At 41.0% G+C, this 26,939-nt stretch overlaps 1 long non-coding RNA gene across 2 annotated transcripts; it reads left to right on the top strand.

Annotated features, from left to right (window-relative positions):
• Window positions 1-23,643, top strand: LOC132536982 (uncharacterized). 2 transcript variants are annotated; one of them, XR_009548498.1, is made up of 3 exons: window positions 1-151; window positions 9,040-9,187; window positions 23,594-23,643. It is a non-coding gene; the product is annotated as an uncharacterized LOC132536982 (long non-coding RNA). The 2 variants fall into 2 exon arrangements; XR_009548499.1 differs by lacking the exon at window positions 23,594-23,643 and adding an exon at window positions 10,909-11,059.
• Window positions 23,644-26,939: the final 3,296 nt, after the last annotated feature.

Here is a 26,939-nt window from a genome sequence, read left to right as displayed (position 1 = left end):
TGGAAAGGGAAAAGAATGCAGCATGAAGCCCATGCAAAGGGTACAGAGGAGGGGGGTGAAGCAGAAGGGAGGTATTCCCTACAATGGCCCATGTGCCCAAGAAGGACAAGTAGAAAGCCACACCTGCAGAGGTTGAACAGAACCAGAACAGGTATGGAAGCTTAATGTTGCATGCTGTTGCCATGTCCTTTGCTGCTGTCACTACATCTGGTGATTCATACTTGCTTTGGATTTTTTTTTTCCATTCCATAAACCTCTTATATAGATTGGCTTCCAGAATGATTATCTTAAGTTTCTTTAAATAGTGTCATGTTTAACACTTAATAAAATATACATTAAGCATATGCAAGACATAAAGCAAAATCATAAAAGTTATTTCCTCTGGACCGAGCATTGGGTCTCAGAGGCACTGTTATTTATCTCTTATTCCATCCTGGCCTGATCTTTGCAGTGCACTCTGCATTCCTCCATTGCCAGATTGCTGCCCATAAGTGGTACGAATACATATACACACCATATGTAGATACATTATCCGAGTTGGTGGTATACTATCTAGCCCTGTTTGTTTGCAAGCTTTAAAAAATAATAGTAGCATGCTAGGCATGGATGCATCCCACTCCTTACTTAATATGCCCAATTTTTCAGATACTCTTAGTAGTGGCAGGAAAGGTGGACTTTAAGCTATTGATTACCCTAGGAACTTTTTTTTTTTAAAACTAGAGCACTGTTCAGCTCTGGTTTATGTTGGTGCTGGGGACTGAACCTGGGAATGGTGTTTCAGACAAGAAAGTCTATTCGCATAACCATTATGCTGTGTCCCCAGGCCATCTTTGTACTGAATTTTAATGAAGAGTTTATGAAAATAAAAAAAGAACTGCAGTAGATCCTACAGGTCCTATTGACTCATTTAATCCTGCCCCATTTTACAGAGAATGTTAAATCTCAATGGATCAAGTAATTTAGTCTCAGAGGGTGACTGTGGCACCCAACTGTGGTCCAGGTACAGCTTGGCGCCCCCTGGAGGCATCACACAGCACAGCTCCATGAGGCACCCTTTGCAGGGAGAGTGTGGGAGTGATGAGGGGATCAGGTGCCCTGACAAGGTTCCTTTATTTCATCTCTTTGCTTTGCTCCCAGAGTGGGGCTGATATTCAAAACTCTACCAAGACTGCATGCCTGCTTTTCAAAATTTGACATTGCCGTTGCACTGAGTCTTATTTATTTCCTGTTATCCGATTTGTGACAGTGAGCTTACTAAAAATTCTTTTCTACTCAGATGTCCTTCCCATGCAATACCAGCCTGGGGGGAAAAAAATCACATTTTTCATTACTGAGAAAGCATTTCGTCTGCTTGATTATCCCCAACACCTGGAAAGAGAAGTACCCACTGAGTGATTTGACAGTGAGGAACTCTAAATGAGATTTCAACCATGGTTCCTTCTTGGCTGTGTTAATCTGAATAAGAGTCAAAAATCTTGCAAGGAGAAGGAGAGGAAGGAACTGTATTCACTGACTACTGACAACACATGCTATACTAAGAGCTAAGTTTCCCATCTACATCACCATGTTACTTATCATGACAGCGCTTGGGGGGCAGGAGTTTTTTAGTCCCCATTTTACAGATGAGAAAAGCTGAGTCTATGAAACTCAGTGGCATGATGAAAAGCCATTAAGTGGTCAGGTTATTGACCTGTGATTCAAATCATTTCCTTTTGACCCGAGCTTCTTGTTCACTCAGCCTTAGAAGTTGATAACTTATGCCTGGTGAAAAGTAGAACTTATTAGGCCTCTGTGGAGTGTGAAATTTTCAGATCCTTGAGAATTGAATATAAAAAAAAATATTCTCTCTGCCAATACAGAAGGGACTTGGGGATCTCTCTCATGTCCTCTTCCCTTTGTATGGATGAGAAAAACAAGGACCAAACCTCAAAATAGAGTCACACACTTAACAAAGTCTCCTGTCCTCATGACATACTTATTTTTGACAGCTGAGTCACTGAATCTTTAACTTTTCATTACAAATGTATCAATAAGCATTTTATTTCTTATTAATTTTAGATTTAGTGAGAACTTGTAAAGGTAATATGGAGAGTTCCAGAGTACCTGACATCCAGATTTCCCCAACGTTTATATGTTCTACAACATGGTAAACTTGTTAATACCAAGAAATTAACATTGGCACAATACTATTAACTAAACTACAGTATCGGGTATCATCACTTCTTTCTGATCATAGAATTTTTTTTTCTGTTCCAGGATCCAATCCAGGATTTTAGGTATCAATAAGACAAATCCAGCTTCTAGCCACACACTAGGTCATGAGAGTTCCTGGAAGGCAAGAATGTAGCTCTTTATGTTCAGTCACAAGACACACATTAGCTAAATATGTGCTAAATGAGATGGGCTGAGCAAAGACAACATGACAACCATGTTGTTGTCAACCAAGGACGAGATCTCAAAATGATATCAGAACCATAGGGCTTCCTCTATTCTCTCCCCAGATTCCCACATAAGAGTATTCCTATATATGGAATTCATATCTATAAACAGATCATGTGTGAAATATACACTCAGATATCTATACATGAAACACATTTTACAGAACATGCTCCCTGAAAATGAAGCATTTCAATTCAACTGAGAAATGTTGGGCAGACCAATACATGGTGTGAGAACCATTCATCTGAGACTGCCACCAACTCCCTTGTATCACTCATAAAAATTAGTGCCAGAATTACTAAAGTGTTAAACACTGAATAAATGAAAAGAAAAGGGGGGAGGCAGTGGTGCATCTGGTTAAGCACACACATTACAGTGTACCAGGATGCAGGTTCAAGACCCTGGTCCCCACCTGCAGGAGGAAAGCTTCACAAGTGGTGAAGCAGGGCTGCAAGTCTCTCTCTCTCCTCTCTCTCTCTTCCCTTCTCCTCTCAATTTCTCTCTGTCTTTATCCAGTAATAAAAATAAACAAAGAATAAAAAATAAGTGAAAAAAATCAAATAATTAAATGAAAATACAAAGAAATATATTTAGAGTATTGGGATCTATCACACAAGAACTGTGAAAAGAAAGCAAAACACTAGAGTAAAAAGTTGGGTACAGGGAGTCGGGCTGTAGCGCAGTGAGTTAAGTGCAAGTGGCACAAAGCACAAGGACCGGCGTAAGGATCCCAGTTCAAACCCCGGCTCCCCACCTCCAGGAGAGTCACTTCACAAGTGGTGAAGCAGGTTCGCAGGTGTCTATCTTTCTTTCCCTCTCTGTCTTCCCCCTCCTCTCTCCATTTCTCTCTGTCCTATCCAACAAAAACAACAACAATAATAATAACTACAACAATAAAACAAAAAGAGCAACAAAAGGGAATAAATAAATAAAATATATATTTTTAAAAAGTTGGGCACAATATTTTCCAAAAAGTTAAAAGAGGAAATAATAATGATGTAATAAAAGAGTTATACTGAGAACAGGTAAGAAGTCTACAAATAGGTGAATGCTCTAAGGATTTGAAGTGGCAACTCATAGAAACAGAAGTACAGATGCCTGATATGCATCAGGGAGTACCAGCTCTCACTAGTAAGCAGGAAGTAGGAAGCAGAAGCAGAGGGGATGCTGAGAGGCCATATCTACCTGGAGAACATTCAGGGGTTAAGAAATGTCCATCAGGGGGGCGGGCAGTAGCTCAGTGGGTTAAGCGCACATGGCATGAAACATAAGGACCAGCTTAAGGATCCCTGTTTGAGCCCCCAGCTCCCCACCTGCACAGCCACCAAGTTGCAAATGCTACCTGGAAGCCAACCTGACTTCCCTGGGCAGATAACCTCGCCAATGTACCCTGGATCCTCACCTCTCTAGAGCCCTGCCTCATTAGGGAAAGAAACTTCTTCCAGAAACTTCTTCAAGGAAGTTCATCTACGCCGATGACATCTGCTGTGCAACTCAGGCATCCAAGTTCGACATCCTCGAGGAAACACTCACGAAAGACATGTCTCTGATATCTGATTACTGTAAAAAATGGCGACTAATCCCTAGCACTGCAAAAACGGTATCATCTGTTTTCCATCTACACCATGCCTCGGCCTCGCATGAGCTTAATGTGCAGCTTGACGATACAAGAATCCGGCATGAAGCCCAGCCAGTCTATCTTGGCGTTACTGTTGATGGCACCCTGTCATTTCATGAACATCTCATAAAAACTGCAGCAAAGGTGGGCGCGAGGAATAACATCATTGCAAGACTGGCCAGCTCCTCATGGGGCGCGAGCGCTTCCACACTACTATCCTCATCTCTGGCATTATGCTATTTCACTGCAGAATACTGTGCCCCAGTATGGTTCCGTAGCCCCCATGTCCACTTGGTCGATTCCAAATTATATTCCTCCATGAGGATAATTTCTGGAACCATCCGTTCCACCCCTATTCCATGGCTGCCAGTTCTTAGCAACATCGCCCCGCCAGATATTCGTCGGGATGCGGCATCATCTAAGTTCATTTCCCACGTCTACCATGACCGGACCTGCCAATATACGCGGATATCTTCGCCCACCCTGTCCAACGCTTGACGTCTCGTCACCCAATCTGGTCCCCTACGCCTACACTGAACTTCTCTGTTCCAGACTCTTGGAAACAGAGTTGGCAGTCATCTGAGGTAAAGAACAAACACCTCATCACAGACCCCTGCAAGCGTCAACCTGGCTTTGACCTAGCACGTTATGATTGGGCCCTCCTCAATTGCTATCGAACAGGCCATGGCCGGTGCGCCGCTATGTTCCATCACTGGGGAGCCAGAGACGACCCGAACTGCCCCTGAGGCAGACTATGACCCACATAGTCAACGACTGCCACCTCTCCAGATTCAAAGGAGGTCTCGAAACTTTACATCAGGCTCAACCTGATGCTGTTGACTGGCTATGGAAGAAGGGCAAACGCTAGAAGAAGAAGAAGGGAAAGATAGAGATAGGCTGAGACTATGGATTGACCTGCCAATAGCAAAGAAGCAATTACAGAGGTCAAACCTCTCACTTTATGCAATCCATAATGTTACTGGGTCCAAGCTCCCAGAGGGATTGAGAATAGGAAGCCTTCTAATGGAGGGGATGGGATACAGAACTCTAGTGATGGGAATTGTGTGGATCTGTACCCCTCTTATCCTACAATCATGTCAATCATTATGCCTTCTGAGTACCATTTCTTGAGCCTCTGAAAGCATATCACTGAATATGGGGCACATTTGGACCCCTCTACCCCACCTGCTATAGAGGGGACACAGAGCTCAAAGCAGTGCCTCTGCTTGTTGGAGCCAAACCTGATGATGGCAGCAAGAGAAATTTCTCTGCCAGGGGGTTGGGGGGGGGGGGCAGAGCAGGAAGGAGGAGCAGCACTGGCATGGGTCCCCACACCTCTGTAGGCAAAAAGTTCACACTGGATCCATAGAGCTTTCTCCAAGGCCTTCATCCACCAGGCTCAGAGGCTCCTTGGTGGATTTTCATCATGATCAAATTACTCATTTACAAAAAATGCTACTGCAGATGGGCCAGTCCCCATGAATGCATGCCAGGGACTCTTTAGGGCAGATCCTGCTTCTTGGCATAATGAAGCCCTTATTACCATAGCACTGAGGGGTGTCGGTGTGCCAGAGGCCTGCTTTTAATGAACTTTACCATCCAACACTGGCTGAGAGGAGGCCAGCTGGATTTTGGATTTTGCCAATCAATTGGAATTGATTACTTTTTAAAAGCTGGGCCTCCCTCAGCTTGCAGGAAACATGAATAAATGCACCCAACACAGAGAGGGGGTAGTTTGATTTCTTAGAGAAAAAGGACTTCTTGGCGGCCTGGATAATGATGGATCAGCCTTTACAAAATTCCCAGCACCCTGGAAAGCAATGTTGCTTTTTGTAGGGAAGTTGCATAAATGGAGTGGGCTTTGGCAGTCCTGGGGTTCAGATCAAAATTGGAAAGCCTTCACTTAAATGTTTTTTTTAAAGATTTTATTTATTTATTAATGAGAAGATAGGAGGAGAGAGAAAGAACCAGACATCACTCTGGCACATGTGCTGCCGGGGATCGAACTCAGGACCTCATGCTTGAGAGTCCAAAGCTTTATCACTGCGCCACCTCCCGGACCACACACTTAAATGGTTTTGTTAATTTAATTAAAATTATTTGTAAATCATGGGCTGGCAAAATAGCTCCCCTGGAGGGTGCACCTGTTTGATATGCACATGAGCCAGGTTCGAGCCTGTCCCTTACTGCACTGGAAGAAACTATGGTGTCATGGTTTTCCATCTCTCTGTCTTTATCTCTGAAAAATTCAGCCCAAGGAGGTAGAGCCCCAAGTGACAACAACAAAAAACAAACAAACAAAACTACCCATCTACCTATCCATTCATCCAAACATCAGAACTTAACCATGCTAAGTGACAGCTGGCTGTATTTCAGAGCCGGTGGCAGGTTCCAGGGTGTTGGAGAGAAATCCTGTCCAAGAAGGCACCAGGCTCACTGTCAGGTACTCTCTCCCTAGAGGAGTGGGAAAGGGGTTAGAGGAACTTAGAGGAAGGACTTTCAAGGATGAAGGGAAATGCTCCTGGGAAACAAAGTGGAGGGGAGGAATTTATTATTATTGATTTAATAATGATTATCAATATTATAGGCTAAGATGGGTATAATTCCACACTATTCCCACAAACAGAGTTCATATCCCATCACCTTCACTGGAAAGTTTCTTATTCTTATGGGCAGTCTGGCTTCTGTAATTGCTTCTCCACTGGACCTGAGCATTCACAAGTCGATCTATATCCCCAGCCTGTTTCTATCCTTCCCTAGGAGGGTTCTGGGGAGGTGAGGTCCCAGGACACATTTGTGAGGTCATCTGCCCAGGGAAGTCAGGTTGAGATTGTGTAATGCTGTTTTAAAATTAATTTATTTATTTTGGATAGAGGTACAGAAATTGAGCAGTGAGGGAGAGATAGAGAGAGAGAAAGAGGGAAAGAGGGAGAGAAGGAGAGAGGAAAGAGAGAAATCTGCAGCACTGCTTCGCTTCTCATGAAACTTTCCACCCCTGCAGGTGGGGATGAGAGGCTTGAACCTGGGTCTTTGCACACTATAGTACCTGCACCCTACTGGGTGCACCACCAACCAGTTCCCTGGGAGAAATGTTTTTCTTGTACTCTATACCTTCATTGTGGCTGCTTCATCTGCCGGAATAATTACCAAACTTTCCCCAAAAGATGTCCTACCCTCATCTTTCTTTACCAGGCAGATTTAACACACCCTTCAACGTAGCTTGACACCACAGGAACACAGTTAGTACAGGCAGCCATTAATGCAACATCAGTCTCCACAGAGTTAGATTTTCCTATCCTTTAATTGCAGACAAATGGAACCACACAGCATATGAACTGGAGGTGCTTAGTGAACTAAGTAAGGAATTGAAAAACAACTACTAGATGGTTTGCCTTGTATAGATAATTTTAAAAGCATGCAAAACCAAACATAACAACACAACAACAACAGTGACCAAACTGGATCTCAGACTTTGATAGAATATAGTGGGGGGGGGGCGGTGTTGGTGAGGGAGAAACAGAATTTGCTGATGACTACAGTGTGGAACTATATCCTGTAATCTGATACTTTTTAAATTATCTTTATTTGTTTATTGGATAGAGACAGCCAGAAATCAAGAGGTAAGGGGTAGGTAGATAGGGAGAGAGACAGAGAGACACCTGCAGTATTGCTTCACCATTCACAAAGCTTTCCCCTAGTAGGTGGGACCAGGGTCTTGAATCTGAGTCCTTATAGAAAGAAGCTGAAAGAACAGGAGTTAGCGATGGCAGCAGAGAGACAAACAGAGAGGGATCAGCACAGCAATAGGAAAAGGCTCAGCCCTCCTGCTTGGCCTGGCCATGAACAGCTGCCTATGAGGTCAGTTCCATGAAATCCAGAGACAGTGAGTTCTCCTGAGCCACTGAACTCTGGGTGGGGCATGCTGAGAGGTTGAAAGGTGGGGAGAAAGGATCAAGAAGAGGCCAGAGTATGAACAATCTGTCTCAACTAGGCAGTGAGTGTGGGTGACCCTACCTTCCTGTGTTCTCTTACTTTACCCTTATGAGCTAAGGGTAAGGTAAGGGGCTTGATGTACACCTGACATAGGGTGTTTGATGCACACCACTCAGACCCTCCATGTGTTGGAGGAGTGGAGCCCAAAGACTCTCTGACTCTACTCCTGGTGAGGTGTCAAGGTCAGGTTGCTTCTCTTTGCTGAGTCCCATTTTATTCCTTACTCAATGCAGCACAACGTGCACTACTCCATACATTGTATTCAGACCTAGGAGTGGCTACAAATGTTTGCTGTCCCTGTTGCTACAGCTCCAACCCATCCCTTCTGATGGGCCAGCCAGTCTTTTCCCTGAAGACAATAGAGCACTGTCCCAAAAGAAGGCAGCTAGTCTTACTTACTTTTCATTTTTCAGAATTACTCTTCTACTAAGTCAGGGAAAGTCTATCATTACCCTCTTCTAGTTAACCTATAGGTACCTATATGGTTTTCTCCAGAGTCACCAAAATAGTCCTGTTTCAATTAACTGACAATTCTTTCTTAATGAGCAGCAGCATGAGATAATAGACATGTGCATTTGAAAGAGACTTGGAGATCTTTTAATTCAACCAAAAATGTCTACAGCTCAGGACAGCAGAGCCAGAGAGGCAAAAGTCTATACATCTAAAGTCTCCCACGTTAATACAGGGTCAAGTTTACAGTGGGGCTTTAACTCAGTTTGCTCTATTCCCAGTCTGAGGCTCTTTTCACAAAACCCCACTGCTATTGATTTGCTTGTTGACTAACTCATGGATTAAGCAGGGGTTAGCTTTGTAGTGGATAGCTATCAGTTTTGATTGCCCAGGGAGCCTTTCTGTTTGCTGGTGCCAGCAGTCTATTTTTGTTTTCTATGTGGCATTAGGGAATGAACCCAAAGCCTGGCATATATGTGATACCACTGCTGAGTGAACTCCCCAGCCCATTTTTTAAAAATATTCTCTATTTCTTAAAGGTGGGGAAGAAAGTCTCATTGTAGCCTTGTTGCACAATCCATGGAGGTTTTTCCCATCTCCAGTGCTGTGTGTGGCACTTCCATGAAGTTTCAGGTGCCAGGATATGAACCCAAGGCCTCAAGAGCAGTAAGGCTTACACTCTACCAGGTAAGCTATATCCTGGACACTGCTAGTAGTTTGGTTTTGTTGGATAACAATCTCTGTCCCATTTTAGGAGGTAGTGAGAGAACCAGTACTCACACTGTCTACCCCAAGGTGAGCATGACACAGGATGGGAGGCAGTGGGGTTCCTGTCTCTGATACACAATATCCCACTATCCCATCAACAATAAGTGATCCACTTGTGAAAATGTGATATGGACACACCAATCAGTCTTCCTTGAGACAATTACAGCTGACACTTGGAAACATGGGGGTTACAGATGCCACCTGCTGTACATTCAAAAATCCATGTGTAACTTTTCATTCCCCTCAAACCTAACTACTATTTCTATTTGTATTTTTACCATAGCACTGCTCAGCTTTGTATTATGGTGGTATGGGGGTATTGAATCTGGGATTTTGGAGCCTCAGACATGAGAATCTCTTTGCATGACCATTATCCTACCTACTCCTACCCCCCTCAAACCTAACAGCCTGTTGTTGATCTGAAGTCACACTGGTAATAAAGACATTTGATTAACAGGCTTTGAATATCATGTGTACTATATACTGTATTCTTGAACATAATAAGCTAGAGAAAAGAAAATGTTATTAAGAATTGGGGGAATAGGGCCACAAAAAAAAATGGCCTTCATCAACCTAGGGCTAGAAGAAGAAGTGAAGTATGTACCCATCAGGTCTCTGAACTGTGAATTTTGTCTTGAAGAAAGAGCCAAAATGAACGAGACCCCTGAAACAGGGAGGAGAATGCCTTCAAGTACCAGTCCTACTGTTCGTATCTGAAACACACACACACACATCCTGCTTTATCATTTCCACTCCAAACCACAAAGACAGTGGCATGTTTGGATAGTGACAATGATCAAAACTGTGCAGAAGTTACTTTTCAAAGAGACTCCTCTTTCCCCTGTCTCCTCCCCCCTTCTCTCTTGCTTTCTCTCTCTACTCAATTCCTGCCAAAGGCACTGGCAGTTTAGAGGTTGAGTCTATGGGTGATCTGAGGTGACAGGGAGACTCAGGCAGGCACCCCGCCTGTATTCCAGAGAGCCTTGCTGTGGTGTTACTTAAAAGGTGTTCCACAACCTTTTGCTGCTGCTTTCTTTAAAGGTGTGAGCAATCTTGATATTTTGCTCCAGTGTCATTGTAGAAAAGCCTTACAATTCTAGCTTGGGAATTAGAAGATATATTTATATTAGGAATTGCAAACCACTGTCGGCTGGAAATTATGCCATTAGCTTTCATGACTGTGGGCAAAATGTAAAGATCATGGATCATATAAGAGAATGAAGAGGAAAAAAATAAACACTCCACACTCAGAGGACCACTGGTACCTAGGGTGACATGGCTACCACTTGCACATTTAGCCTCTCGATGAGGCGGAAAACAGTCCTTGCAAACAGTCACTTTCCCCCTTATTTTATCTAACTACTTTCTCCCATAATGTTGATGAAGCATAGGATTGCATTTTAATGAGGTGAGTGTTAAGTCAGAGATAGTGGGGGAAGAAGAGAAGAACCAAGGGAGACAGGAGCCACTCCTATACACACAGGCCCCCACCAGTGTACAATCACACAGTGACAAATCTGTCCCTGAAACGGGAAGTGGGCACCCACAAGTCTGAGCATGAAATAGTCAAGTCTGGGCACCTGGTGGGCTGAAGGATTACTGGTATTCTCATTTCTGATAGAATCCACTCCCCTCCAAAGGAAGAACTCTTGGCTGTATATTATGTTCCAGGAGCTGAGGACACCCAGTAAGGGAAAGGTTCCCACATCCCTGCATTCCTGATACTTGGCTCTCATGAGGCAACAACAGCAGTAACCCAACAGCATGGCCACACCTGTGGGGGTAACACAACCAAAGGCCCTACATATAGTAGGTGCTTAATAAATACCTATTTCTCCCATGACTTATCCCCATTTATGTTCCACAGCAATTCAGAGAGGAGCTCATCTTTGGGTAAGGAAGAGAGAAGGTCAGAGGCTGTGAGGATGTGTCAGGGACAGAAACTCATAGCGCAGATTTGATCTTGTGTGACTGACTCAAAAATACAATGATTATCCTCATCGTGATCTTTCTGAAGCAAAGACAGTTACGAGGATCTGGAAGCATGGCCTTTTCTCATCATAGTGAGAAACATGGAAGTGGTGCCAGGGAAGGTGTGGCATCTTCCCACATTATGGAGAGTGATGAGTAGACAGATTGCTAAGTGTGAGGACCAAGGCTGCAGACCCAACAGAAGCTGAGCAGAGAAAGGAGAGGCAGCATCTGACTGATAGACAATGGATAGCATCACAGGCCAGGGTTCCTCTTGCTCCAGCCACTCTAGGGATTCACGTGTGTCACACTCTCTCTAGTCTCAGGTTATACAGTTTCTCCCTAAGGGTTCAGGCTAGACATTGGTAATTATATTCCTTTTCAGCATCAATGTTGTGGGGTTACAAGTGCGCCCCTGAGCTAACAAAATTTCAGTTCACCTTACAAACAGTTATTTGAAAACACAACATCCCTTGCTTTCAAACACAACTATTTAGGGACTCACTCTCAAATAACCCGATAAATTAAACAAACAAACAAACAAAAAAATAAATTAAAAAAATGTATGCTTTGAAAGACAATTTATGGTTTACAAATACTTTTCTCACATACCATCCCATGGGGTGCTCCTAAAAAGAGTATGTAAAATAAAAATTGGGGAGAGGGGAAAAAAAGATGCTCATCTAGAAAAGCTACACAGATTCTCTAGTCTCTTACAGTTACTATTAGGCAGGGCTGGAGTTCAAATCCAAATGCCTTGATATAAAATACAGCAGGTAATCCACAAAAGAGGATTCCCCAGTGTACTACAGGGGTGTATGTGGTGGTCCTAGAGTTGAAGGAACACCAAGCAGACCCATTCCGTATGCAGCTGTATCAAGACCTCACAATAACCTTGTGATGCAATGTTTTTCAGAGTTGGATCCTCAGCGCACCCACATAACTCCCCCAGTCTTTCCACTCCACACTTAACAGATTCAACATCTCCAGGAACAAGCCTGCTCTGGAGGAACAGGTATCTTATTTACTAAGCTTCCCAGGGACCTCAGTGAGGAGTCACTATGGTAAGATGGGCACTTATTATTATCCTTGATTACAGATAAGAAAAGAAAAAAAAAAAAGAGGACCTTGGAGAATCTATCTCTTGTTCAGTGTGAGTAGTGCTGCACTGTGGGTTCAGTCTCAACTCTTGATTGCTAGGGCCTGACAAGAGAGTTATTCATTTAGTGAGCACTTACAAAATCTCTACCAAGAGGGCAGACACTAGTTTTGGTCATACTGACACAAAGATAAAGTCTATCCTCTTCTTTGTCATTCTGGCTACCTACTGGGAGAACTAAGCTTAGAAGATGAGGTTAGGGCAAGAAGCTGAGCTTCAGAATTAACTTAACATTATGCCTGGAAATGGTTATAAAAGAAAAAATCAACTGTATTTTCCCCAAGATAAAGTCTTATCACCTTGTCAGCAATCTATGAAGAGGCCTTGTTGTTGCCCTCACCACCATCATTATTATCACCCCTAGTTTGTGGTAGGGGGTCCCAAGAGCAGGGATGTTCCATGAATTCTTCAGGCTACCAAAATGGAAAAAAAAAATTAAAGCCAAGAAAAATGTTGGTTTCTGAGGACAAACCCCTGAGCCCAACTCCAGAAAAGACTTCAGTCTTTATTTGAGCTCCTGAAGCAAGCAGCCCCCAAACACTAAGCTCAGGGGCTTAGTATCTTCCAGAACCATGTAAGTGTTTTATTAAAGGTTTCCCATGAAAGAGGCAGTGTGAATGTCTATAACCTAATCCAACAATGCCATAATCATTATAACAGTAATCAACATCACCAGAACACTTTAATGACTTACGGGAGACTTTCCATTCGAGTAGCTAACCCCCTGAGAAAACAAGAGACACAACAGCCTGATTGGCCAGCTAATCTATAATTATTGTATTTGGGGGAAACAATACACACAGAGTACTCAAATTTCCATAGAAGGCAGGCAGGGTGCAAGTCAGTCAAGCTCTGGGCTATGGCAGCTGACAATTCTAGGGAAGAACAAAAGATGTGGTTGGAGAAGACTGGAGACTCCTATGCTTCTTTATTTTTTCAATTAAACATTTTCTTATCTTTATTTATTTACTGAATAGAGACATCCAGATATAAAGAGGGAAGGGGGTGATAGAGAAGAAGAAATTCAGAGAGATACCTGCAGCACCACTTGACCATTTGAAAAGCTTTCCCCTGCAGGCAGAAGCTGGGGGTTTGAATCCAGGTCCTTGTGCATTGTAACATGTGCATTCAACCAGGTGTACCACATCCAGCCCCATCCTTCCCCATCCTTCTATTACATCCTTTCCTTCTTTTGTTTCTCAGTGAAGCTATAGTCAGATGGCAGGACTCCATCTATTGACAGTATCTTGAACAGGGGATGTGTTATACAAATTGTTTACTAGGAATAAAGTTAAAAATAATTTACTTGGAGTTTCAGTAGTTGAAAGGGTCAGAAGAGACCCACATAACATCATAACCCAATAGCAGGAGTAGCTATCTCCCCTAGTTCTTGAGAAACAAAGAAAGGGTGTGCAAGTTCTGAAGCTCTTTGAGGGGCCTATGGAGCTGAGTCTCAGTTCTTGGAGATGCTATTGTCCACCAATTAAAATAGGGAGGTCTCTGGAGGGGGCATAAAGGGACTGATTCTGTAAAACTGTAAAACATAATTGGTCACTATTCCAGGAAGGTAAAGTGACAGCAAGAGTGAAGAAGAGAACTTGGGGTGTCACCACAAGATCAGGAAATGAATAGAACAACCACAAGAAGAACCATGAGAGAAGATGTAGGATATAGCATTCCCTCTCAGAAAGTATTTCCACATTAGTTTCCATCTAGTTGGGAAAAAAAAAAAGAAATGGTTGGGGGTTTCCCAAGGCACTTTGTACCATGCTAAGACTTAGACATGCTTTTGTTTGAAGTCATTTGAACAAGCTCTATGCTGGTACACCAACATTTTATTCTGCTTTCCTCAAAGCCCCTGGAAATTAGTTATTAGAATTTCCACTACAGGCTGGGCAAACCCAGGAAGGCTGAGCAGACTCTGCAGTGACATATGTATCATCCAAACTAGGCCTATAAACTTGCAGACAGTACTTTCCATACAGGCACCTTCCCAATATGGTGCATTGCTACTGACAGTAGCCATCACTCAGCAGCTGCCGTGGAACTCCTACCACATGCAATGCCCTGTTAGTGGAGCACACATACAACACAGGGGAAAGAGGGCACAAAATGGTCCACAAGTAAAATAAAACATTTAGAAAGAGCTGTCATTTGTGACAGCTGTCACACTGCATCCTTGCTGCATGCAACACAACAAAATGCCCTCAAGTATTCTCCATGCTACAGTGGTCTTGAGAGAGGCTCCAGGGGAAAAAGACCTGTCTTGTCAAAAGCACTTTGGGAAATGCTGCTAACTCACCCCCTTTTGAAGGGTCACCCTGCAGGATGGCACAGCAAAAGCTCTGAGAGGAGAGATGGCCTGCCACAAGGGAAAACATTTAAATTGGTTCAATCAAGTTTTGTAAACTATGTCCTGGATCTGATTTGACCACAAGATTCATTAATATCCTGTGGAAGGTGTTTTGTATTGCACACTTGGGAATGCTACTCTGAGGAAGAAAAGCATACAAAGGGCATTTCTGTACTTGTTTTGAGCAGAAGATAGTCAGGCCCTCTGACCTCAGAGGTAGGAAGGTGGTCACTGCCTGGAGGCTGTAGATCAGAAGTGATGATCACCTTCATCAGACTGAAAATGTCACAGAAACTGTAGTTTCTATAGATCTCTAATGGGGGCCGCTAGGACAAGGAAGTGAGACCATACCAGAGCTAGAAAAAAAGCTCAGTTGTTATCTCAGACATAAGCTTTTTAACTAGACACCCCTTTGAAATGCTTAAAGTGTCTTCTTGTGTAACTGGCAAAGAATTAATATGCATAACATATACAGATCCATAAGAAAAAGACAAATAACCTACTATAGATGCAGCCACAAGAAAGGAAGAAGCCAATTTACATTCCCACCAGCAGTGCAGGAGGGTTCCTTTGACCCCACACCCTCTCCAGCATTTGTAAATTGGTCCAACCTCTGTGGAGAACAGTCTGGAGAACTCTCAGAAGGCTAGAAATGGACCTACCCTATGACCCTGCAATTCCCCTCCTGGGGATATATCCTAAGGAACCCAACACATCCATCCAAAAAGATCTGTGTACACATATGTTCTTGGCAGCACAATTTGTAATAGCCAAAACCTGGAAGCAACCCAGGTGTCCAACAACAGATGAGTGGCTGAGCAAGTTGTGGTATGTATACACAATGGAATACTACTCAGCTGTAAAAAATGGTGACTTCACCATTTTCAGCCGATCTTGGATGGACCTTGAAAAAATCATGTTGAGTGAAATAAGTCAGAAACAGAAGGATGAATATGGGATGATCTCACTATCAGGCAGAAGTTGAAAAACAAGACCAGAAAAGAAAACACAAGTCGAACCTGAAATGGAATTGGAGTATTACACCAAAGTAAAAGACTCTGGGGTGGGTGGGTGGGTGGGGAGAATACAGGTCCATGAAAAATGATGAATGAAATAGTGGGGGTTGTATTGTTAAATGGGAATCTGGGGAATGTTATGCATGTTCAAACTATTGTATTTACTGTTGAATGTAAAGCATTAACTCCCCAATAAAGAAATAAATTATTTAAAAAAAAAAGAAAGGAAGAAGCAAGTCTCAAAAGAAAAAAAAAAAGGCCCACACACATAAACAAAGTAAACTCATCTTCACAGTAATCATTGCAAATTAAAACAGGAGATCAGCTTGCCTGCTTGTTTTCTTATCAGATTAGCAAAAAAATAGATTTAGTGCTACTGAATGCTACAATTAACAAAAAATGGTTTGGCCATTTTGCTGGGCAACCCGGAATTTTCCATTAAAATAAAAAATGTGAATGCTTTTTTAAAAATGCATTTATTGGGGAGATTAATGGCTTATAGTCAACAGTAAAATACAGTAATACTCTTTTAATCTTAACAACTTCACTTCCTAATATCTACTGTGGCTAAACATATGATGAGATGTAAGTTTGCTCATGACAGCCCTAACTTTAAAACAATTAACAGCCCCGTTGGGTGAAATGCCAATAGCAATAAAAACAAATGAGCCAACTCTGTATGTGCCAACAGTATCTACAGTGAGAAGTACTAGATCCCTACATTCAAAGGAAATACATGCAAGATTGCATACAGTAAGTAATAGAAACACGAACAGAGATCTTAAGAAAAACACACCTACCATCACTGGTTACATCTGGAATGGGGTGTCTTTCAGGTCAAATATAAATCAAAGGAGATTTGGTATTTATATGTAGAATTTGAAATTCTGCAGTGAGGATGGTTGGTATGCTGTTCTCATACTTTTTTAAAAAGAGAAATTTTAAGTGAAACAATAAACAGGTTCATGCGTCAGACACAGAGCAAAGAGGGTAGAAATGCTTGTCAGTGAAAGGAATGTCTCCTCTAGCTCCTGTCAGTCTATCCATACAGTACTAAGTGCACCTGTGTGTGGAGGGGAAGGCATTTTCCTGGAGCACTCACTGCTTATTGAACTCACTGGAAAGCACTTTGCAAGCAGCTGTTCATCTGGTCATCACCAAAACCATAAACGGTCAATGCTGGTAGAATCTGTCAATGAAGAAGGAAGTAGTCCAGACATTTTTTTAAAGTAAAGATGGACTGAAATTTAGCTAATTTTTAAAATATGTCACACAAGGTGTGGCAGTTAATTAAATGTGACCATTTATGCCTCATCTAGGGAATGTATGAAAAACACATTTAGTCTTTCTCTAAGTGTGTGTGTTAAGAAATTTCCAAACACAGTTGGTATTTGATCAGTAGACCAAGTAAAGAAGCTTTTCCCTCCAGGGCTGGTGAAATAGCTGCTTTACCATGTGTGTGACCCAGATTCGAGCCCAGCCCCCCACCTCATTGAAGGAAGCATCAGATCTCTTTCACTCCTCTCTCTGCCTTTCTGTCTCTAAAGAAAATCTTCCCTCCAGAAGAAGGTGGGCATCAGCCAATCTTTCAAGGTCTTGGGTGGAGTAAAAGGGGAGAGGAAGGGTAAACTGTCTCTATTTTCTAGGACATTTATCTTCTACCCTTGGATGCTGATGCTCCTGGTTTTTAGGCCTTCAGACTTAGACTGAATTATACCTGTGGCTTTTAGCTTACAGGTATCAGACCCTGGGACCTCCTGTCCTCCATAACTGCATGAGTCAGAATCCATAATAAATTTCCATATATCCATACAGATATGTGAAAATTTATATCTATATAAACATTTATATTTATAGATCTATGGAAATATACAAACACATATACAGACAGACAAAATATTTTCAAAAGCTGAAACCTTCACTGAACAATGAACTATATACACCTATATCCATGGATATTTATAATTAGTCATTCGTCTTTCTGTCTCTGTCTCTAGAGTCATAAATAGTTGTGTTTATACCAGGGATTCTTGATTAGGAATGACTTTGCCCCTGGGGACATCTAGCCATGTCTGGAGCCATTTATGATCACAACTTAAAGGAGAGAGCTGCTACAGGCACCTAGTAGGTATCAACCAGGGGTGCTTTTAAATATTATACAGTGTACTAGACAACCTCTCAGGACAAAGAATGATGCATTTCAAAACGTTCGGAGTGCTGAGGTTGAGAAACCTGGTCTGTGCCTATAAGAGTTATTTAAATATCAGACTTCCTTGAGAAACTTTGGCAAGGTCACCACAAAATGCCCAAGTTATGTTTAGTCTCTAAACTCATATTCTGCAAATTCCCACCATCAGATAATATATGACAATGAAAAATTCTTGCACACTGCCCTTTGGACAAAGGCCAGTCAAGTTCTGTGTAGCTTTCTGAGAAACCAAATAGGAGGGCAGTAGGGTTTAACTTTGTCAAAGGCAGCACAGCAGAAGCTGAGGGAAAAGACTAAGAAACAGGTGAAAATAGTCCATTTTAAATTTTCTCACCCAGAAAAAAAAAAAAAGCTGTTGGAAGTCCATACCCATTCAATCAAGCAAGGGCAGAAACTATTAAGTAAGAAGAACCCTATGTTGTGGTTGAATTCTACCTTCCTTTCTCATAAGTTAGCATTCTGATTTGATGCATTTGAATAGTCTTTTTGAGTATTTATCAACTCTCCTTTCAGCATGAACTCTTCCCATTTTCTGTCTTTTTAAGTCTATTTCTAACAGCAAAACAAAGTGCCAGTGATAGTTAAAACCCAATTCTGTCCTTGCATTTACTAAAGAAGAAAAAAAAAAGAGTATGATATTGCACAGTTCTCAGAAATAATCAAGTTTCCTTATCTGTCCAGAATAATAGTGATTTCAAATTAATACAGTTTGGAGATGAAATACCCATAAATGCAGTGAAATTAATTGCTGTTTTTCAAGAAGCAGCTTTAAAATGCAGTAATTAATTGACCTACTGTTGGAGACAGTTTCCCCGTAGTTAATAACCCTCTTTCCCGACATGAGAAAGACAGATTGCTTCCATTTGAAAACAGCCTCCTCTAAAACCAAATGATGGAAGAGCTCACCATGTTTTCTGGTATGTGCACCATCACCAGATGGGGTTTCATGAGCTGCTGTGATTCTCTTAGCTCAACCAGGGGAGTGCGATATCTGTGGTTCTACAGAATGTGCTTCTGTGTTTTCCTGACTCTGAGGCAGCTGATATAGGTAATGGTTTGAGCCATTTCCAGAGAGCAAGCTCTCTATTGGGAAGCAGTATCTTACCCCATAAGAGGTAGCCTGGTGCTGTGGTTAGCCCTTGTTATTCCTCATCAACTCTACTGGACAGAACTGGAAAGGGAAGGGCTCCTATCTCTTTCCACTCATAGTAGTGGGTGCTATGACTGATTGGTGAGATGATGTGGGAAGCAAGCAGCTTCCCTATTTGGGCCCTTAGTTGCAGGACTTCTGCAGATCTCTAAATATAAATATACACATAAACACACCCCAGTCTTACTCTATCACCCATGCAGTTCCCCCTATCTCTGTTCTTGGTGCGATCACATGATGTTGAGGATCAAGTCCACGGCCTCATGCACTAAGGCATTCATTCACTTTACCCACTGAGCCACCTCCCTGACCTCCACCTTTGGCTGTACATCCAAGTGCACCCTTGTTCCCTCCCTCCTATCCTTGTCTTGGCTAGTTGCCCTATCTGGAGTATATCCAGAAATTCACTGGCCTGGTATTTCTATGAATGTGATCAGCTGGACGGGTCCAGGGTTTCCTCCAGATAGTTTTGGTTACTTCCTGCCAGCACTCCAGTCACAGAGTCCTCTCCTGTGCATTCTCTCCTGCCAATGCTGCTCCTATTCTCCCTTCATGGCTTAGGGAGAATAAAGCTTCCCTAACCTGCGCTCTGGAGACTGCAGCATCCTCCTGATTTCCTTATAACTTGATTGTGGGTAGCGAGCTTCATTAAACTCTCTACATAAGAAATTTGAGTGTGCCATTCATTTCCTTCTATGCATGACTAATTTCTTCAAGTTTCTCTTCACTTAATCTTACTTGGGAGACTCACTCTGTTTTAGCCTAACAAGTAACTGGCCTTCCTAAGTCATCCCACACCTGAATATGCAGTAGCAATACACTGACCAGCTAAGGTCTCTTTCATACTCACACCCTAGGATTAAGAGAACTGGAGTCAGGATGTAGGGAGAGGTGGAGGGGTGGGTAGTAGCGCAGTAGGTTAAGTGCAAGGAGTGAGGCACAAGGACCAGGGCAAAGATCCCAGTTTGAGCCCCAGATCCCCACTTACAAGGGGGGGGTCACTTCACAAGTGGTAAAGCAGGTCTGCAGGTGTCTTTCTCTCCCCCTCTGTCTTCCCCTCCTCTCTCAATTTCCTCTGTCTAGCCAACAACAATAGCAATAACAACAATGGCAACAAAATGGGAAAAAAGGCCTCCAGGTGCAGTGGATTTGTAGTGCAGGCACCATTTCTCTCTGTCCTGTCCAACAACAACTATAGCAATAACATTAATGACAACATAGCAACGGCCACAAAATGGAAAAAAATGGCCTCCAGGAGCAGTGGATTCGTAGTGCAGGCACTGAGCCCCAGTGATAACCCTGGAGGCAGAAAAGACGAAAACAAAAACAAAAACAAAAAACCTGAAACCTATAAAAGAAGCTAGAACATAACCCTTGTTGTTAGTGTTAGGCATATAGGCTGTCAAACAAAAAGAAATAGAGCTAGGTCAGGTGGTGAGGTCTGATTCACTTTATATGGAGATAAATTTAAAGACAGAGTCCGAATTATTTGTCCAAGACTTTGAGCAGATCTTTCTCCAGAGATAGGAGTTGAACTTGTAGTTTACCAAAAAAGACCTCCTGATTTAAAATTATAACTTCATGTGTCATCTTCATTGAGCCAGAATTCATGACTTGGGTGTTAAGCTGACTTTCTCTTCTTCATAATCCCAAGAGAGAAAAGCTATTTCAATTTGTCTATTTTTATTTTTAATTCTGCCCTTGGCTGTGACATGAAATCAAAGGTGCTTTCTCTTTCACTCAGGGCATGCTATATCATGGTGAATATTTATAGCCAAGTTTTTTTTTGTTTGTTTGTTTGTTTTTGTTTTTAAGCAGGGAAAATAATGTACACACTATGTCTCCCAGCTCCTCGTCTTCTTTTCAATTTTCCAAATAAAACAATAAAGGTACCATATCAATGAGAACACTATATAAAGAACTAAAAGACATGGTTTCCTGGCCCAACTTCAATCTTCCCTAGCTTTCCATCAGGTCAGTCTATTTTAATTAAAGTTCAAAACAATCACACATTTCAGTGGGGACTACAATAATGCCCATTAGGGATCTTCAAAGAGCAAGTGATTTTTCTGACCATTCCACAAGCATATTTGCTCTCTGTGTTGTATAGTTTTAAAGAACAAGATGGTTGCAAAAAAAAAAAAAAAAAGTTGGTGAGTTCCCCTTACACAGAGTCAAGCAACCTGACCTGGTGGGGGCGGGGGGGGGTGGGGGGGGTGTAAGGGGAAGTTACTCTGAAGTAACTGGAACTTCCTGTGCAGAGGCTTTCCTCCTCTTCTTTGCTGACTATATAGACTAAATTTCAAGGCATTGAAATAACAAGGGACATCCTGACAGCAGCAGCTCTAAAGCTACTTTGAGATCTAGCTAAGATGGTTGGCAAAAGGGTCAGGTCCAGGTTTCCCTGAATTTGAGATCAAGTAGTAATGAGGTTTGTGTCATCTCAGCTCCCAAGAATCTCAAAGAAACATTCTACATTCATCCTCATCCCTAATCCTTCCAGCAACTCTGCAACAGGCAACAAGTAGTCGGTCTGTTAAAAGAATACTCAGCCCATCTTTGTGAACCCTTCCAGAAGAAATCCAATGGTCTTCTTCTATAGATAACTCCTCTAAGGCTGCTGAGCAAATGTGGGCCTCAGTCAATACTCATTAAGTTTACATACAGAGGCATCTAATACTAAAACCAATTCACTGTGTGAAAGGAAAGTGAATAATGATGGAGAAAAATCAAGGGAAAACTAAAAAATCTCAAGAAGATAAAATAGTGATCACTGCTGTCTCTTAACTGATTTCCTGAAGAATTCCTCATGACTTCATAGAGCACCATTTAACAAATATAATATCTACTGGTAATTATCTTACGTATTTACAGTAAGAAAATGGTTAGATGCTCTTGTAATGTATAGACTAGTAGAAGATGAACAATCAAATGGTAGTGAGTGAAGAGACAGAAGAGAGGATGACCTAGCACAGAATGAAAGTATACATGACTCACGGGGGCAGAAAGAGAAGGCCACATCTACTCAGTAGCTTCTAAAAGGATCTTTACATTACAGCAGAGTGAAAATATACTAAACTAAAAGGACAACGCCACATTATAAAAAGAAATAGAAATATCCTCTAAGTTCTCTAGTAAGAAGATCTGGTATGGAAGAGTATGTCTTTCCTGAATTTTCTCCTGAAATCATTACTCCAATACAAATTTAAAATTCCACTATGACAGTTTGAGATTTCTTATTTTCTGAACTTACCCCAGGGGGCTCTCTTTGCCTTTCTGCATGCATCTTAATGTGTGTCTCTCTTTTGTACCACCTGATTCTCTTTCAAAGAGGTTGAATGCCTCTAGCACTTGCCTTAGACTTCCTATTGCCTTGGAAAATATAATGTTCAGAGATAAATTCTTCCTTTAAGTCTCCAGAACAATTTACTATATTATCATAGGTGTGAACATCCACTTTGGTTATTTTGAAGTTATTTGTTTGTTTTGGCTATCCTGAGTAGGGAGAAATAAAGCCAGTCTCTGTACTGTGTGAGAACTAGGATATATGGTGTCTACAGTCATCAACTTAGACACATTTATTCATTCCTTAAACCTTAAGTTTAACTCTTTTCCAGACCCAAATACTAGGCTTAGGGATTGGGTTATGGCACACCTGGTTGAGCACACATGTTACAATGTACAAGGACACAGGTTCAAGCCCCTGGTCCCCACCCATAGGGGAAAAGCTTCACAAGTGGTGAAGCAGGGCTGCAGGTGTCTGTCTGTCCCTATCTATCTATCTATCTATCTATCTATCTATCTATCTATCTATCATCTATCTACTTACCTACCCTTCCTCTCAATTTCTGGCTATCTCTATCCAATAAATAAATAAAGATAACAACATTTCTAAAATGTCTAAAAAATAAGACTGTTTTAGCATAGTTTTTTTATCTCCTATTTAAAAAAAAAAATTAACTAGCCGTTACAAATTTCCCTTGGAGTAAAACCTTGGCAATGTTACCATGTGTTTATAGTGACATGCTTTCACTTTTGTTTCAAAATAAGGAATAAGTGAAATCCTATTGTACTTTATGCCAAATTATTTAAGAGGGACTTTCATTATTTCTTGTTTTTATTTGTATTTATCCGATATTAAATTTAGAGAGTCAATTTTTGGGGGGATAGAAACAGAGAGGGAGAGTGTGAGTGAAATAGGTCACAGTATTGACATTACCTTCAATGTAGTGAGGGCTGGACTTGAAACTGCTTTGAGCACAGGGCAAAGCAGTGCACTATCAAAGAGAGCTATTTAACTGGTCCTGGATAGTTGATTTCATACAATGTTTGCCTTAAAGAGCTTGTTATGCTTAATTTCTAGGTGAGAATAACAAAATCTTCCAATGCAATGTATGTGTCACTTTCCTTTTAATATTTGAGTACTCTTAGTATTTTACTTAAATTTTTTTTGTAATTTATTTTTAGTCCAAGAGTAAGAGGTGTGTTTCTCTCTCTCAAGTGAAACCTGTTTCTGTAAGTTCCCATTTTATTTCTAATATTATGAGCATTATACATTTTGATTTTATGTTATCCAGCAAATAAAATTTCATGACTATTTTATCTTTACTGTGGATTATAAAATGACTTGGTCTCCTTTAATATGATTTGACCTCAAAGAAAGTATGTTGGAAGCTCACTCTGTCAGGGCTATGTTCTTTGATTTTGCATTTCCTATATATTTTTTAAAGTAAAACGTAGAAACTTCCCTTGTCTTTTAAGTATATGATGCCAAGGGGGAATTTGTCATTGTGTACAATGAGGAAATACTGGTCTTTCCAACTGTTGGGAAATTTTGTTAATTACCCAAAATCTTTAAAATTCGTCTAAAAATTAAAAAAAAAAAAACCTTTTCCTGCCAACCCATAAGCCCCTACCATGCAGTCTCCTCAGGGAGGCAGAGCCATGGATTCTGGCCCCTGAGCTTTACTTCACTCCTGGCTATGGCTGGAAAGCCTGGGCTATGTAAGCATGCCTCTAGGCTAGACAGTCATTTGGCTAGAGAGTTGATTTGGCACTCTGTAACTATAGATAAATGAGAGAAATAAATAAGATGTTATTCTTTCATTAAAAAAAAAAAATCTCAGAGCTCACAATAGATATACTATCTATCTATCAGCTGCTTCTGCATGCAGTCTTCTTCCCACTGCAATCTCCTATAGTCTCAACATAAGAATGAAGCCCAAAGAGAAGGCTGTGTTGGTAGGAGAAAATTTCATAATACTAGACTGGCTCATGATACAGAAGTTAGAGTGTATCTTCTGTATCCCAGGCAGGCTTTACACAAGGACTTTGCCTGTGTAAGATATCCTGCAGGGGGAGGGTTGTGGGTGGTGGCACACCTGGTTGAGTTCACATGATACAATGTGCAAGGGCCAGGATTCAAGATCTCAGTCCCCACTTGCAAGGGTGAAGAAGGTCTGCAGATCTCTCTCTCTCTTTCTCTCTCTTCCTTTCTATCCCGCTAACCTTTTCCTCTCAATTTTTCTTTCTAATAAATAAATAATAAAACAAATCTTAAAAGATATCATGGGGTCTTAAATGCATCAGTAACTAGATGGCAAGAGATCTGCTCTGCACATATATATTCACTTAAGTCATTAAAGACTCATTTATTGAAAGAAAGAGAGAGAGAGAAAGAGAGAGAGAGGGAATTAAATAAGGCAGTGATGTGCAGATAGAACATTGAGGGGAACCTCTTGGTCCCCTGACATGCAAGTGTTATCTGGCAACACCAACTCTCTATGCAAGTTTATTCTATACTAACTCTTCATATTGCTTTACGACTTTCTTAATTTTATTTTCATTTTTCTGGCTAAATTTTGCTTGTTCTTATATTTTCCCATTTTCACTGAAGGATCTCACTCTTTTTAAAAAATTGTTTTGGGAGGGGATTGGATATGGAGTTCTGGTGGTGGGCATTGTGAGGAAATGTACCCCTCTTATCCTATGGTCTTTTCAATATTTCTATTTTATAAATAATTTTTTAAAATTTTGCTTTGGTTAAATTTACATATTTGCATCAATTTTTCTCTCATTCAGAAGATTCAATGTGAACTCTAAGCCCCTTGTAAGATAAGCAATTTAGTGCATTTGTGTATTTCATCTTCCCTTTCTAAATCTATGTTCTGGTATGTCAGTGCTACATAACTGAGAACCATCTCTTCAGAGGATGATGTTGACATTTGCATTTCAATTGGAAAGATATTTACACTTTGGGGTTTCTATTAATTGTTGGCTCTTTTCTTGATCACTTTTAATACCATGGCACTTCCCCCTTCTTGAGTCAGTAATCTCAGTGCAGTGTTCAGTTGTATGGAGGTCATAGTCAGGCTATTTCCCATCAAGAGTTTATGGATGACATATGTTGAAAGCTTTTTTTAAATTTTATTTTAGTGGCCTTTACCCACAAGTGGTCACATTTGGCTGGTTGTAACATTCTTAGGTCACACACTTTTCTCTGAAAACACTGCACAAGTTGTTCAATTTTTGACATTTGCTATGTTTTTCTAGGTGTAAGTCCTTTTTTCTTGTAATACAGAGGGGATTTTTGATCTCCAAATTTAAATTATTTCAGCTTCATAATATTGTATCTAATTATAACCTTGATGATTGTTTTCTTTCAATTGCTCTCTTTTAATCTTTAGAAATATCCAAAATTTATGTGTATTATATCTACTCTCTGTTCTGCTTTCTCCCATCTCTTACTTTGTATTTATCTGACACATCTTGGATATAGAATAAATATGTCTGAATGGAAGAAGGAGAGAAATAGAAAATGAAGAAAGGAAGGGAAGTATCCATCTGGGAGATGCAAGTTTTTTCCTACTCAGTTTTAATTTGATTTCTGTGGATAACTGGTGACTCACCTCCTTTGAGAGACAGTTTCCTTGAAACCTTTTCTTGAATCACTCAGCTGCATTTTCCCATATCAGTCTGTGTTGTTGTTTTCAAAAGGAATTCCAAATAGGGCCCCAGCTTCTTATACTTTACCTAATATCCTATGTGATTCAATCACACCAACTTCTACAGCAAATAACTTTTTGGGGGGTGGGGTGTAGTTACTTTTCCTTTGTTCTTGAGTATGCCCCACCCACTCCCATGGTTCCTGTTTTATTACAACTTTTTAGAGAGAGGGGAGTGGGGTTGGGGAAGATGCCAGTTTGTATCAGATGTTCTGTCATTCAGTAGAAGAGAAGCATGAAAATATCACTTCATACATCTGTTTCATTTTCTAACACTTTAAACCAACAATTCAGTGAATCCCAGGCAGTTCCTTGACTGTCCAAAATGTTGACAGGGTCATCTCTGCCTCTGCCCCAATATACCTTTTTACCTCATTGCTAAGATTGGAAGTCATACTGCTTACTTTTACTACTTGCTTCTTATTTCCATGAATAGAAGGCTACAAATAAAGATGTTGGGAAGTCAAAGAAGTCACTTAAGAATAAGTGTTTTAAATAAATGATTAGCTACCTTTATAATTGATAAAAATCCAAAGACTGTGTGAACTTATGAAAAGACTGTGTGAACTTATGTGAGCACACATGCATGTGCGAATTGGATGGAGTAGACAGTATTGTTCATTCTATATACTTCTATAAGTAGAGAATAAAGTTTTCCTGCTGTAGTTTACAGTGGAGGGATTAAGGATTCAGAACTCTGGTGGTGGGAATGGTGTGGAGTTATACCCGTTATTTTGTAAATCAATATTAAATCACTAATAAAAAAAAGAAAAGAAAGTTTCCCAATCTATAGTTTTTATCCTTTTCTC

Source organism: Erinaceus europaeus, chromosome 2, assembly GCF_950295315.1.
Source record: "Erinaceus europaeus chromosome 2, mEriEur2.1, whole genome shotgun sequence".
In the NCBI taxonomy this organism is placed as follows: Eukaryota; Metazoa; Chordata; class Mammalia; order Eulipotyphla; family Erinaceidae; genus Erinaceus; species Erinaceus europaeus.
This window is presented reverse-complemented; position numbering and strand designations above follow the sequence as displayed.